Consider the following 14,248-nt stretch of genomic DNA (forward strand, 5'->3'; position numbering starts at 1 on the left):
AGATGTGTCTAATGCCGTTAATTCTGCTTCCATTGTCGATCTCGTTAAGATCGTTTGCTTGCAAGACTTCCAGGAAATAGCGCCACCTCCAAGAGTAAACATATACCCAGTTGTGGCCTTCATCTCATCAGCATCAGAGATCCAATTCGCATCACTATACCCTTCAAGTACCGACGGGTATCCGGTATAGTGAAGTCCATAGTTCATAGTACCTTTCAGATAGCGCATAACTCTCTCAACAACATGCCAATGTACATCACCCGGTTTGGAAACAAACCGGCTCAGTTTGCTCACAGCAAACGCGATGTCAGGCCTCGTTGCGCTCGCTAGGTACATCAGTGAACCAATGATTTGAGAGTATCTCAATTGATCTTTAGCCATGCCTTTGGACTTTCGAATCAATACGCTAGGATCATATGGTGTTTGAGATGGTGTGCAGTCCGAATATCCAAAACGACTCAACACCTTCTCAACGTAATGGGATTGCAGAAGTGTGATCCCACCCTCATTATCTCTCAGTAGCTTGATGTTCAAGATAACATCAGCCACACCAAGGTCTTTCATCTCAAAGTTCTGAGATAGAAACGATTTGACCTCCTCAATGACTTTGAGGTTTGTTCCGAATATCAGTATGTCATCAACATACATGCACAGTATAACTCCTTCGCCCCCACCATGGCGATAGTATACACATTTGTCAGCCTCATTAACAACGAAACCAACAGATGTCAGAGTTGTATTAAACTTATCATGCCATTGCTTAGGTGCTTGTTTCAGGCCATATAAAGATTTTATCAACCTACACACCTTTCTTTCCTGACCATCTATCACAAAGCCATCAGGCTGTTGCATGTAGATTTCCTCCTTTAGCTCTCCATTTAGAAAAGCCGTCTTAACATCCATCTGATGGACGAGAAGACCATGTGAGGCCGCCAACGAGAGTAATACTCGAATGGTGGTCAGTCTAGCCACAGGTGAATAAGTATCAAAGAAATCTTCCTCTTCTTGCTGGTCATAGCCCTTGGCCACAAGCCTAGCCTTGTACTTTTCAATCGTACCATCGGGCCTAAGCTTCTTTTTGAACACCCACTTACATCCCAGTGGTTTGCAACCATAGGGACGGTCAGTGATCTCCCATGTCCTGTTAGCCATGATGGAATCCATCTCGCTATGGACCGCATCCTTCCAGTAGTCAGCTTCTGGAGAGGCATACGCTTCTGAAATAGAAGTGGGAGTATCATCCACGAGGTACACGAAGAAATCATCACCAAAGGTCTTTGCAGTCCTTTGTCTCTTGCCCCTACCAAGGGTTTCCTCGTCATCCTCCTCGGTATTTTCATCATGTGTTTGTTCATAATATTCCATAGGGATGGCAGGTTCAGGAGTCTCCTCAGATTCCTGTCTAGAAGTGCTTTGCATATCTCTCATAGGAAAAATATCCTCAAAGAATGTAGCATCCTTAGACTCCATAATTGTACCGATCTTCTGGTCAGGTACCTCAGATTTCACTACTAGAAATCTATAGCCAACGTTGTTCTTAGCGTAGCCCAAATTAATGCAGTCCACGGTCTTATGTCCAAGCTTACGCTTTTTGGGGATCGGCACGTTGACTTTCGCCAAACAGCCCCAAGTGCGCAAGTACGAGAGTGTCGTCCTTCTCTTTGCCCATTTCTCATAGGGAGTGATCTCACTATCCTTTGTCGGAACTTTATTCAGGACATGACATGCCGTCAATATAGCCTCCCCCCACCATGCCTTGGATAAACCCGATGTATCTAACATGGCGTTAACCAAATCAGTTAGAGTACGGTTTTTCCGCTCGGCAACCCCGTTTGACTGGGGTGAATAGGGAGGCGTCCTCTCATGAATAATGCCGTGTTCCGCACAGAAGGAATCAAACTCACTCGAGAAGTACTCTCCACCACGATCTGACCGGACTCGTTTAATTTTCTTTTCAAGTTGATTTTCAACTTCTGCCTTATAGATTTTAAAGTAGTGTAGAGCCTCATCTTTAGTATTTAACAGATACACATAGCAATATCTAGTGGAATCATCTATAAATGTCATGAAGTATCTCTTTCCACCTTTAGTCAACACACCATTCATCTCACAAAGATCAGAATGTATGAGTTCTAATGGTGCCAGGTGTCTCTCCTCCGCGGCCTTATGAGGCTTGCGAGGTTGCTTAGCTTGCACACATGAAAGGCACTTAGAACCTTTGGCTAAAGTGAAACTCGGGATTAAATCCAACTTGGCTAGCCGCGTCATAACACCAAAACTAATGTGACAAAGACGTGAATGCCAAACTTCAGATTCATTAACATTCGAATGAATATGGTTCACGACTTTATTACAAAAATCTGCGAGGGAAAGGCGGAACATCCCTCCGCTCTCATAACCTTTTCCAACAAAGAGTCCATATTTTGTAACAACTAATTTATTAGACTCGAAAACCAACTTAAACCCTTCTCTACATAGAAGGGAGCCACTAACGAGGTTCTTCTTGATGGCGGGGACATGCTGCACGTTCTTCAGCTGCACGATCCTTCCCAAAGTAAACTTCAGATCGACCGTGCAAACACCATGAACAGAAGCACTCGCGCCATTCCCCATCAATACGGACCCGTGACCTGTGACCTGGTAAGAAGTGAACAATGAAATGTCAGCACACACATGAACACCTGCACCTGTGTCCACCCACCAATCGTTGGGTTGAAACACTGAAAAAACAGTAAATAAATTACCGTACCCAGATGCACCATTCTCATTGTTGCCCACAATCATGTTGACAGACTTGGAGTCCTGTCCTGACTTCTTGTACTTGTTTGGGCACTTGTTGGCCCAATGTTCAACCGAACCACAAGTAAAGCAGCCCTCGTCCTTCTTGTTCTTCTTGAAGGTCTTCTTACCCTTCTTCTTAAAGTCGGTATTGTGTTGGACACCGTTCTTTCCCTTGGGCTTATGGGAGTTGAAGTTCTTCTGGTTCACCATGTTGGCAACAGAAGTCCCTTCGGCCCCTTTTCCGTGCGAGTCTTTTGCCCTCGAATTCTGCTCAACACTCAGATGGCCAATGACATCCTCCACAGAGAATTCACGCCTCTGATGTTTCAGAGTGGTGGCAAAGTTCCTCCAGGAATTAGGGAGCTTAGCGATTATGCAGCCCGCGACAAACTTGCCCGGTAACTCGCACTTGAGAAGCTCAAGTTCCTTAACAATGCATATTATCTCATGAGCCTGCTCCAATACAGGACGGTTTTCAACCATCTTGTAATCGTGGAACTGCTCTATAATATACATCTCGCTCCCTGCATCGGCGGCCCCGAATTTAGATTCGAGCGCCTCCCACAAGTCCTTGGCGACATGCACATGTAAATATGCGTCGACCAGTTTATCTCCGATCACGCTAAGAACTGCTCCGAGAAACACAACGGTAGCCTCCTTGAACGCCTTCTCCTGTTCAGGAGCAATCGTTCCCGTGGAGACACCGGTGACCCAGAACACGTTCATAGCCGTGAGCCATAACGTGGTCTTAGTCTGCCAACGCTTGAAGTATGTACCGGTAAACTTATCCGGTTTCAGTGCAGCGGCAAAGCCACTTGCCGAGAAATTCCTACACATAATAGGTTTTTGGATTGTTGAGTAAATAGGCAATTTCTCGATTAAATTAATCCATGAGTAAATCACTAGCATGGCATTGACTAAGGTGATGACGTACCGACTCTGATCTAAACATGCACGTACTAAGCAAACAGTAGACAAATCTACACATACTGCTAGTATTGCTAATATGAAAATAATCAAGAGCGGGATAAACGAGTTATACCCTCCAGTAGGCCACGCAGAGGCCGCGGCTTTGGTGGCAGCAGCGGCGTCCTCAGCGACCTTCTTGTCGGCTTCATCTTTCTCGGCAGCGACACGGTCGGCGTCGGTGGACATGGTGATGACGAAGGCGACGCGGACGTGGAGGAAGTAGACGATCGGAAGCGAGCAGTCGTGTAATCGCTGCCCAAAAACCTATTCGCCCCTCACCCCGTACAGGAACCAGAAGGGCGTGGTTTCGGAGACCTGCTCTCCCGTCGACCGTGTACGTGGCGGACGGGATGGAGTCACCGGCGGCAGCAGCAGCAAAGGAACAACGGTGGGCGTGCGCGTGAGCAGATGTGATCTGTTTGTGGCGTCTAGGGTTAGGAGACACTGCATACTTATAGGCGCAGCCGCGTGGAGAGACGTGGGCTCGACCCACTTCCGAGTCCGTGACAGCCCACGATCCGACGTCTCAGATCGTGGCCCAGCTGTCAGAAAACTCTCCGTTAGTGACTGGCAAAAATAAGCGCGTAGGTGTGAGCTCGGCTCGGCTCAATCCCGCAACCCGCGGCGCGTCGTGACGAGGCGTGGCGTGGCGAGGCGGGCGGCGGAGGAGGAGTGCGCGAGGGCCTCTTCTCTTCTCAAGCTCCAATAGCATGTAGAAGAGAAACCCTTATAAACCACTCCAACTCTCCTTCCACTTCCGGGGTGGGACTAAACTTCCCACCACACCTAGTGCCATATAACCCACATGGGCCCTTAGAGATTTTTCAGAAATTGCAATATGGGCCTAGAGCCCATCTCAGATTTCAGCAGTGCGCACCTCCTCCCGTCCCCAATGCCCGTCACTGCCCCGCACCTCACCCCGTGTCCAAGCCGTGTTGTCGCCGTTGCTGCACCTCCAGCCTCCTGTCTTGCTTCTTTTTGGACCAGCAAGAACGTCGCCAAGAACTGTACGCGGACGCATCGTCGCCAGGATTTTCGCCAAGTACCTCTATGTGCGGACTCGCCAAGTACACGACTCGGATGCGCCAAGTTTGACTATGAACGGCTACACGTCCGACCCCGTATTCGAACCTCAAGCGTCAAGTTCCACTACCGTTGTCGCGAATCCGACAAGACCAAGTGTACGACTATGCCCAGCGATGCAACTGAAGGAAATATGCCCTAGAGGCAATAATAAAGTTATTATTTATTTCCTTATATCATGATAAAAGTTTATTATTCATGCTAGAATTGTATTAACCGGAAACATAATACATGTGTGAATACATAGACAAACAGAGTGTCACTAGTATGCCTCTACTTAACTAGCTCGTTAATCAAAGATGGTTATGTTTCCTAACCATGGACAAAGAGTTGTTATTTGATTAACGGGATCACATCATTAGTTGAATGATCTGATTGACATGACCCATTCCATTAGTTTAGCACCCGATCGTTTTGTATGTTGATATTGTTTTCTTCATGACTTATACATGTTCCTATGACTATGAGATTATGCAACTCCCGTTTGCCAGAAGAACACTTTGTGTGCTACCAAATGTCACAACGTAATTGGGTGATTATAAAGAAGCTCTACAGGTGTCTCCAAAGGTACATGTTGGGTTGGCGTATTTCGAGATTAGGATTTGTCACTCCAATTGTCGGAGAGGTATCTCTGGGCCCTCTCGGTAATGCACGTCACTTAAGCCTTGCAAGCATTGCAACTAATGAGTTAGTTGCGGGATGATGTATTACAGAACGAGTAAAGAGACTTGCCGGTAACGAGATTGAACTAGGTATAGGATACCGACGATCGAATCTCGGGCAAGTAACATACCGATGACAAAGGGAACAACGTATGTTGTTATGCGGTCTGACCGATAAAAGATCTTCGTAGAATATGTAGGAGCCAATATGAGCATCCAGGTTCCGCTATTGGTTATTGACCGGAGACGTGTCTCGGTCATGTCTACATTGTTCTCGAACTCGTAGGGTCCGCAAGCTTAAGGTTACGATGACAGTTATATTATGAGTTTATGCATTTTGATGTACCGAAGGTTGTTCGGAGTCCCGGATGTGATCACGGACATGACGAGGAGTCTCAAAATGGTCGAGACATAAAGATTGATATATTGGAAGCCTATGTTTGGATATCGAAAGTGTTCCGGGTGAAATCGGGATTTTACTGGAGTACCGGGAGGTTACCGAAACCCCCCGGGAGGTATATGGGCCTTAGTGGGCCTTAGTGGAAGAGAGGAGAGGTGGCCAGAGATGGGCCGCGCGCCCCTCCCCCCCTTGGTCCGAATTGGACAAGGAGAGGGGGCCGGCCCCCTTCCTCCTCTCTCTCCTCTTCCCCCCCCCCCTCCACGAATCCTATTCCAACTAGGAAAGGGGGGAGTCCTACTCCCAGAAGGAGTAGGACTCCTCCTGGCGCGCCACACCTTGGCCGGCCGGCCCCCCTCCCTTGAACCTTTATATACGGAGGCAGGGGCACCCCTAGAGAGACAAGTTGATCCACGTGATCATATTCTTAGCCGTGTGCGGTGCCCCCTTCCACCATAGTCCTCGATGATATTGTAGCGGTGCTTAGGCGAAGCCCTGCGACGGTAGTACATCAAGATCGTCACCACGCCATCGTGCTGACGGAACTCTTCCCCGACACTTTGCTGGATCGGAGTCCGGGGATCGTCATCGAGCTGAACGTGTGCTAGAACTCGGAGGTGTCGTAGTTTCAGTGCTTGATCGGTCGGGCCGTGGAGACGTACGACTACATCAACCAAACGCTTCCGTTGTCGATCTACAAGGGTACGTAGATCAGACTCTCCCCTCTCGTTGCTATGCATCACCATGATCTTGCGTGCGCGTAGGAATTTTTTTGAAATTACTACGAAACACAACAGCAACAAGTACCTCTACCCTCGACCCTCGAAGGCACCGTGGACGTCAAGTTCCTCGCCATGTACCACTACCGTCATTGAAGGCCGTTGAGTGAACCACTACCATCGGCGTGTACGACTACTTTGTGAACGTGTACCCGATGACCCCGGAGACCTATGTTGCGCCAAGTACCCCCTCGTTGACCCGAACATCTACAGGAAAACGTGTACCACTACCGTCGAGGACTGATAGTACCACTACTTCTATTATCGCCACGGAACAACTACTTCCTCTACTTCCCTCGATGAACTCGAACCGCCCTGGAAATGCATGCTTCGAAGGTATAACCCCGAGACGACGCCCGCGAATGAATGCATTGTTAAACATATATTGTGCAGGTTGTTGGCGTGGCCTTGAGGTCCACGGCATAGTAGTTAGGAGGTTTATCTTTTTCATGTTTATGTCTCTTATCTCATAAAACCCTCCTGTAATATCTCTGGTGGTTAGCCTCGACGCTGCCATCTCCTGTACCGATCACCTCAATCAATATATATATTGCGGGTCTCCATGTATGAAGATTGAGACGCTTCCATAATTTCCACATGGTATCAGAGCAGGCCTCTTCCACGACATCTAGCTCATCTTCCTCCATCCGTTCCCTCCCCAGAACCATCACGCCGCAATCATGTCCACCTCCTCCGCAGTCCCTTCCTCTGGCCTCAACTATAACACCTCAGAACCTCTTAGCCGGACGAACTATGTTCTCTGGCGAGCCCAAGCACGATCCCAGATATTGGGCGCCGCCTTGTTTGGCTATATAGATCGGACTACAAAGGAGCCTCCAAGAACAATCATCAGCAAAGATAAAGATGGCAAAGATTAGGTAGTTTCCAACCCTAATCATAATCCTTGGCTCGTTCAAGATCAGCAAATCGTAGCATACCTCCTCTGAAACCTGTCCAAGGAGGTGCTTGTTCAAGTAGCCTCGCTTGAATCATCACATGCGATTTGGACCGCGTTAGCAAACATGTTTTCTGCGGTCTCTCTGTCTCGTGTCAATAACATCAGGTCAGCCCTCATGAACGCCCAGAAGGGGTCACAGTCGGCCTCCACCTTCTTCGGGCAGATGCGTGCTCTCTCCGACAAGCTTGCGGCGGCAGGAAAACCGATCGGGGATGACGAACTCATCTCTTTCATCGTCGTCGGGCTTGATATGGAGTATCAGCCCATCATCTCTGCACTCGACGTCTGCACCGAGCCCATCACCGTCGACGCACTCTTCTCGATGGTGGAAAACTTCGATCAACGCGCTGAGATGTTCAGCGGCGCTGGTGGCTTCAAGTCATCAGTGAACGCCGCTTACCGGGGTCGATCGAGTGGTGGCAGAGGCGGCTGCCGCAACCAGAAGCAAGGTGGTCACGGCGGCGGCTACTCTGGTGGTGGCGGCCAAAACCCTAGCAGTGGCTATCCTGGCACGGGTAGCGGCGGCTACAACAACCATGGCAACGACGGCGGCCAAGGCAGCGGCCACCGTGGCGGCGGCGGGGGGGGGGGGGGGGCTACTACAACAACAATGGCCCTCCACGCCACTACTACAACAACAACCAAGGGGGCCGCTTCGTCGGGTATGAGGAGTATGAAAAAAAATGCCAGATCTGTAAGAAAACTAACCATATTGCAAAAGAATGTAAGTGGCGCTATGCAGAGGATAATTCCAGGAAAAGGTGTGTTGCAGCTGCGGCGGATGCCTCATACGGAGTTGACTCCAACTAGTATCTTGACTCTGGCTCGAATGAGAACATCACCTCTGAACTTGAAAAGATGACCATGCACGAGAAGTATCACGGCCAAGATCATGTCCACACCACTGAAAATGGTCCAGGTATGATGATTAGTCATGTTGGAGAGTCTATTATTCAAACCCCACACCGTGATATTCTTGTAGATGATGTATGTACTTCACATTCCCAATGCATCCAAAAATCTTTTGTCCGTACATCGCATTACTCTTGATAATGGTGTTTTCATCGAGTTTCATCCCTTCTTCTTTTTGATCAAGGATCAGGTCACGAGGAGGGTGCTTTATCGCGGTAGATGTGTGCAAGGCCTCTACCCATCGATCCCCAAAATTTCCAAGATCAATAAGCAAGCCTATGGAGTCTTCAAAGTGTCTTCAGAACGATGGCATAATCGTTTAGGCCACCCATCTTTTTCCATTGTTTATCAGATTCTTAGCAAAAATAAGCTTGCTTTTGTTGATGAGCATGATCGTGAAACTATTTGTGACTCTTGCCAAAGAGCAAAAAGTCACCAGTTACCATATCCTATATCCACAAGTGTGTCCACAAAACCCTTGAAACTTGTGTTTTCAGACATTTGGGGACCGGCCCCCTCCTCTGTTGGTCGCCATACCTATTACGTGAGCTTCATTGATGATTTTAGCAAGTATACCTGGATATACGTTCTTAAAAAATGCTCCGATGTTTTTCAAGTCTTCCTTAACTTTCAGGCTTTGGTAGAACGACAGTTTGATTGCAAAATACTTGCTATGCAGTCAGACTGGGGAGGTGAGTACAAAAAACTCAACTCCTTCTTCCAACGTATAGGAATCTCTCATCATATTTCTTGCCCTCACGCTCACCAACAAAACGGTTCAGCAGAGCGCAAGCACAGGCACATTGTTGATATTGGCCTCTCCCTTCTTGTTGCCGCCTCTATGCCACTAAAGTTTTGGGATGAGGCTTTTCTCACAGAAGTACACCTCATAAATATTTTTCCTAGCCGTGTCATCAATCACGAAACACCCACTGAACGTCTTCTTCACACCAAACCCAACTATTCACATCTTTGAGTGTTTGGCTGCGCATGTTGGCCAAATCTCCGTCCCTATAACAACAAGAAGCTCATGTTTCGTTTGACCCAATGTGTGTTTATAGGCTACAGTGCACAGCACAAAGGCGTCAAGTGTCTTGACGTAGCCACGGGACGTGTGTATATCTCTCGAGATGTAGTCTTTGATGAAACGGTTTTTCCCTTTGCCAAACTCCACCCAAATGCCGGCGCATTGCTTCGCAAAGAAATTCTTCTCTTGCCCTCATCTTTATCTGGCGCTGATCATGGGGGAGAGAATAATAGTACTAATCAACTTGCATCTAATCATCATATTATGCCTGAGATTACTGCTGCAGAAATCAGTTCAAATGGTGAAAATCCGAGGCAAAACGGGCAAGATTTCATGTGCCCCCAGCTGGAGACACGGACGCGCACCGAGGAGGATCTGCCTCGGGATCCTCACGACAGGAGGCAATATCCCCTCCGGGATCCGGGCAGACAGGGCGGACAGCACCTGGTCGCACCTCAGGCCTCGAGCGTGCGCCAGGTCGCGAAAGCGACGTCGCTGCCCCGCACCAATCGGCTGATGACGCGTGGCGGGAGGACACTCACGCGGTCAGGCCTCACTCGCCTGATTGGCTCGCGCTGGATTCGTCGGGGCCTGCCACCTCCGACCGGCCGCTTGTGCCAGACTCGCCCGGGCCCTCGCTTGGGCCCGCCACCTCGCCTCAGTCGCGGTCGCCAGCAGGCGCGACAAAATCCCCCTCGGAATTGCTGCGGTCGTGGTCGCCAGCGGCAGCGACCGAATCCTCCTCGGGATCCGGTTCGCCAGTGCCTGACACAGACAATGGATCTCCTATGGCTCCGCCTCCTGGGGCTTCTCCTGTGGCGCCGCGCACAAGGCTACAGAAGGGAGTAACTACTCGTTTAAATTACAAAATTTTCTCTAAGATTGGTATGTCTTGCACAACTGGTGAGCCTAACAGTTTAATGACAACACTTGATGATCCGAGGTGGAAGGCAGCCATGGAAGATGAAATCATGGCATTGCGAAAAAATAAAACATGGCACCTAGTGCCCCCACGACCAGGCAAAAATCTGATTGATTGTAAGTGGGTCTATAGAATCAAGAAAAAATCTGATGGTACCATAGACAGATACAAGGCAAGACTTGTAGCAAAGGGATTCAAGCAAAGGTATGGCATAGATTATGAGGATACATTTAGTCCTGTTGTTAAAGCTGCAACAATCTGTCTTGTATTATCAATAGCTGTGTCCAGGGGATGGAGTCTGAGACAGCTAGATGTCCAGAACGCGTTCCTTCATGGTGTTCTGGAAGAGGAAGTGTACATGAAACAGCCTCCTGGGTTTGAGGATAAAAGTGCACCATCATATGTCTGCAAGCTTGATAAAGCTCTGTATGGTTTGAAACAGGCACCCAGGGCATGGTATTCACGGTTAAGTATGAAACTCCAGTCACTTGGCTTTGTTCCATCAAAGTCTGACACCTCTCTGTTCATTTATAACAAGCATAGAACATCCATATTTGTTTTGATATATGTTGATGATATCATTGTCACTAGCTCTTTTGATGGAGCCGTGATAGCACTGCTTAAGGATTTAGGCTCTGAGTTTGCTCTCAAGGATTTGGGAGATCTGCATTTTTTATTGGGTATTGAAGTCAAGAAATATAGCAATGGTATTCATCTATCTCAAGCAAAGTATGCCATTGAACTGCTAAGTAGAATTGGTATGTAGAATTGTAAATCTTCACCAACACCCTTGTCTAGTTCAGAACCCTTGTCCTTGAGAAGGAGAACCGTTGCACCAAGAGGACATCACTGGTTACAGAAGTCTAGTTGGTGGACTTCAGTACTTGACTCTTACTCGACCTGACATCTCTTTTGCAGTTAATAAGGTGTGTCAGTATCTTCATGCACCTACCACAGCACACTAGACAGCTGCAAAATGAATTCTCAGGTATATAAGCAACACTATACACTTGGGTCTCACATTCAGCAAGTCACCTTCCACACTTGCTAGTGCATTCTCAGATGCAGACTGGGCTGGTTGTTTGGATGATAGAAGGTCAACATGTGGTTTTGCCATTTTCTATGGATCTAACTTAATATCATGGTATGCAAGAAAGCAAGCCATTATTTCTAGGTCAAGTACAGAAGAAGAATATAAAGCACTAGCAAATGCAACCGCAGAAATCATTTGGGTTCAATCCATGCTCAGAGAACTTGGGGTAATTCAGACTCAGCCATCGTTCTTATGGTGTGATAACCTTGGTGCCACGTAGTTGTCTGCAAATCCGGTTTTTCATGCCAGAACAAAGCACATTGAAATAGATTTTCATTTTGTGAGAGAACGTGTTGCCAACAAACAGCTTGAGATCAGATTTATACCATCCAAAAATCAGCTTGCAGATGGATTCACTAAAGCTTTGCCAGTCAGAAGTTTTGAAGAATTTAAATGTAATCTCAACTTGTCATAGTTGTGATTATGGGGGAGTGTTAAACATATATTGTGCAGGTTGTTGGTGTGGCCTTGAGGTCCACGACATAGTAGTTAGGAGGTTTATCGTTTACATGTTTATCTCTCTTATCTCCTAAAACCCTCCTGTAATATCTCTGGTGGTTAGCCTCGACGCTGCCATCTCCTGTACCGATCCCCTCAATCAATATATATATACTGCGAGTCTCCATGTATGGAGATTGAGACTCTTCCATAATTTCCACATGCATGTTGTATGAGATGCACCCTTGTTTGCCTCGAGTTCGAATTGTCGGTGTGATACGTCTCCAACGTATCTATAATTTTTTATTGATCCATGCTATATTATATACTGTTTTGGACATTATTGGGCTTTATTTTCCACTTTTATATTATTTTTGGGACTAACCTATTAACCGGAGGCCCAGCCCGGAATTGCTGGGGTTTTTTGTCTGTTTTAAGGTTTCGAAGAAAAGGAATATCAAACGGAGTCCAAACGGAATGAAACCATCGGGAGCGTGATTTTCTTAGTGAACAAGACCCAGGAGACTTGGACCCTACGTCAAGACACAAAAGAGGAGGCCACGAGGTAGGGGGCGCGCCTACCCCCCCCCCCCCCCCCAGACGTGCCCTCCACCCTCGTGGGCCCCCTATTGCTCCACCGACGTACTCCTTCCTCCTATATATACATATATACCTACGTACCCCCCAAACGATCAGATACGAAGCCAAAAACCTAATTCCACCGCCGCAACTTTCTGTATCCACGAGATCCCATCTTGGGGCCTGTTTCGGAGCTCCGCCGGAGGGGGCATCGATCATGGAGGGCTTCTACATCAACACCATAGCCCCTCCGATGAAGTGTGAGTAGTTTACCTCAGACCTACGGGTCCATAGTTATTAGCTCGATGGCTTCTTCTCTCTTTTTGGATCTCAATACAATGTTCTCCCCCTCTCTTGTGGAGAACTATTCGATGTAATCTTCTTTTTGCGGTGTGTTTGTTGAGACCGATGAATTGTGGGTTTATGATCAAGTCTATCTATGAACAATATTTGAATCTTCTCTGAATTCTTTTATGTATGATTGGTTATCTTTGCAAGTCTCTTCGAATTATCAGTTTGGTTTGGTCTACTAGATTGATCTTTCTTGCAATGGGAGAAGTGCTTAGCTTTGGGTTCAATCTTGCGGTGTCCTTTCCCAGTGACAGTAGGGGCAGCAAGGCACGTATTGTATTGTTGCCATCGAGGATAACAAGATGGATTTTTCATCATATTGCATGAGTTTACCCCTCTACATCATGGCATCTTGCTTAAGGTGTTACTCTGTTTTTAACTTAATACTCTAGATGCATGCTGGATAGCGGTCGATGAGTGGAGTAATAGTAGTAGATGCAGGCAGGAGTCGGTCTACTTGTCTCAAACGTGATGCCTATATACATGATCATACCTAGATATTCTCATAACTATGCTCAATTATGTCAATTTCTCAACAGTAATTTGTTCACCCACCGTAGAATACTTATGCTCTCGAGAGAAGCCACTAGTGAAACCTATGGCCCCCGGGTCTATCTTTATCATATTAATCTCCTACTACTTAGTTATTTCCTTTGCTTTTTACTTTGCCTTTATTTTACTTTGCATCTTTATCACAAAAATACCAAAAATATTATCTTATCATATCTATCAGATCTCACTCTCGTAAGCGGCCGTGTAGGGATTGACAACTCCTATTCGCGTTGGTTGCGAGGATTTATTTGTTTTGTGCAGGTACGAGGGACTCGCGCATAGCCTTCTACTGGATTGATATCTTGGTTCTCAAAAACTGAGGGAAATACTTATGCTACTTTGCTGCATCATCCCTTCCTCTTAGGGGAAAACCAACGCAGTGCTCAAGAGGTAGCAAGAAGGATTTCTGGCGCCGTTGTCGGGGAGGTCTACACAAAAGTCAACATATCAAGTACCCATCACATACCCTTATCTCCCGCATTACATTATTTGCCATTTGCCTCTCGTTTTCCTCTCCCCACTTCACCCTTGCCGTTTTATTCGCCCTCTCTCTCTTTATCCTCCATCTCTTTCTCTATTTGCCTCTTTTTGCCCGCTTATTTTTTGTTTGCTTGTGTGTTAGTTTGCCTGCTTGTCACGATGGCTCAAGATAATACTAAATTATGTGACTTCACCAATACCAACAACAATGATTTTATTAGCACTCCGATTGCTCCTCTTACCGATGCTGAATCTTGTGAAATTA

The sequence above is a fragment of the Triticum aestivum genome, chromosome 3A (genome assembly GCF_018294505.1).
Source record: "Triticum aestivum cultivar Chinese Spring chromosome 3A, IWGSC CS RefSeq v2.1, whole genome shotgun sequence".
In the NCBI taxonomy this organism is placed as follows: domain Eukaryota; kingdom Viridiplantae; phylum Streptophyta; class Magnoliopsida; order Poales; family Poaceae; genus Triticum; species Triticum aestivum.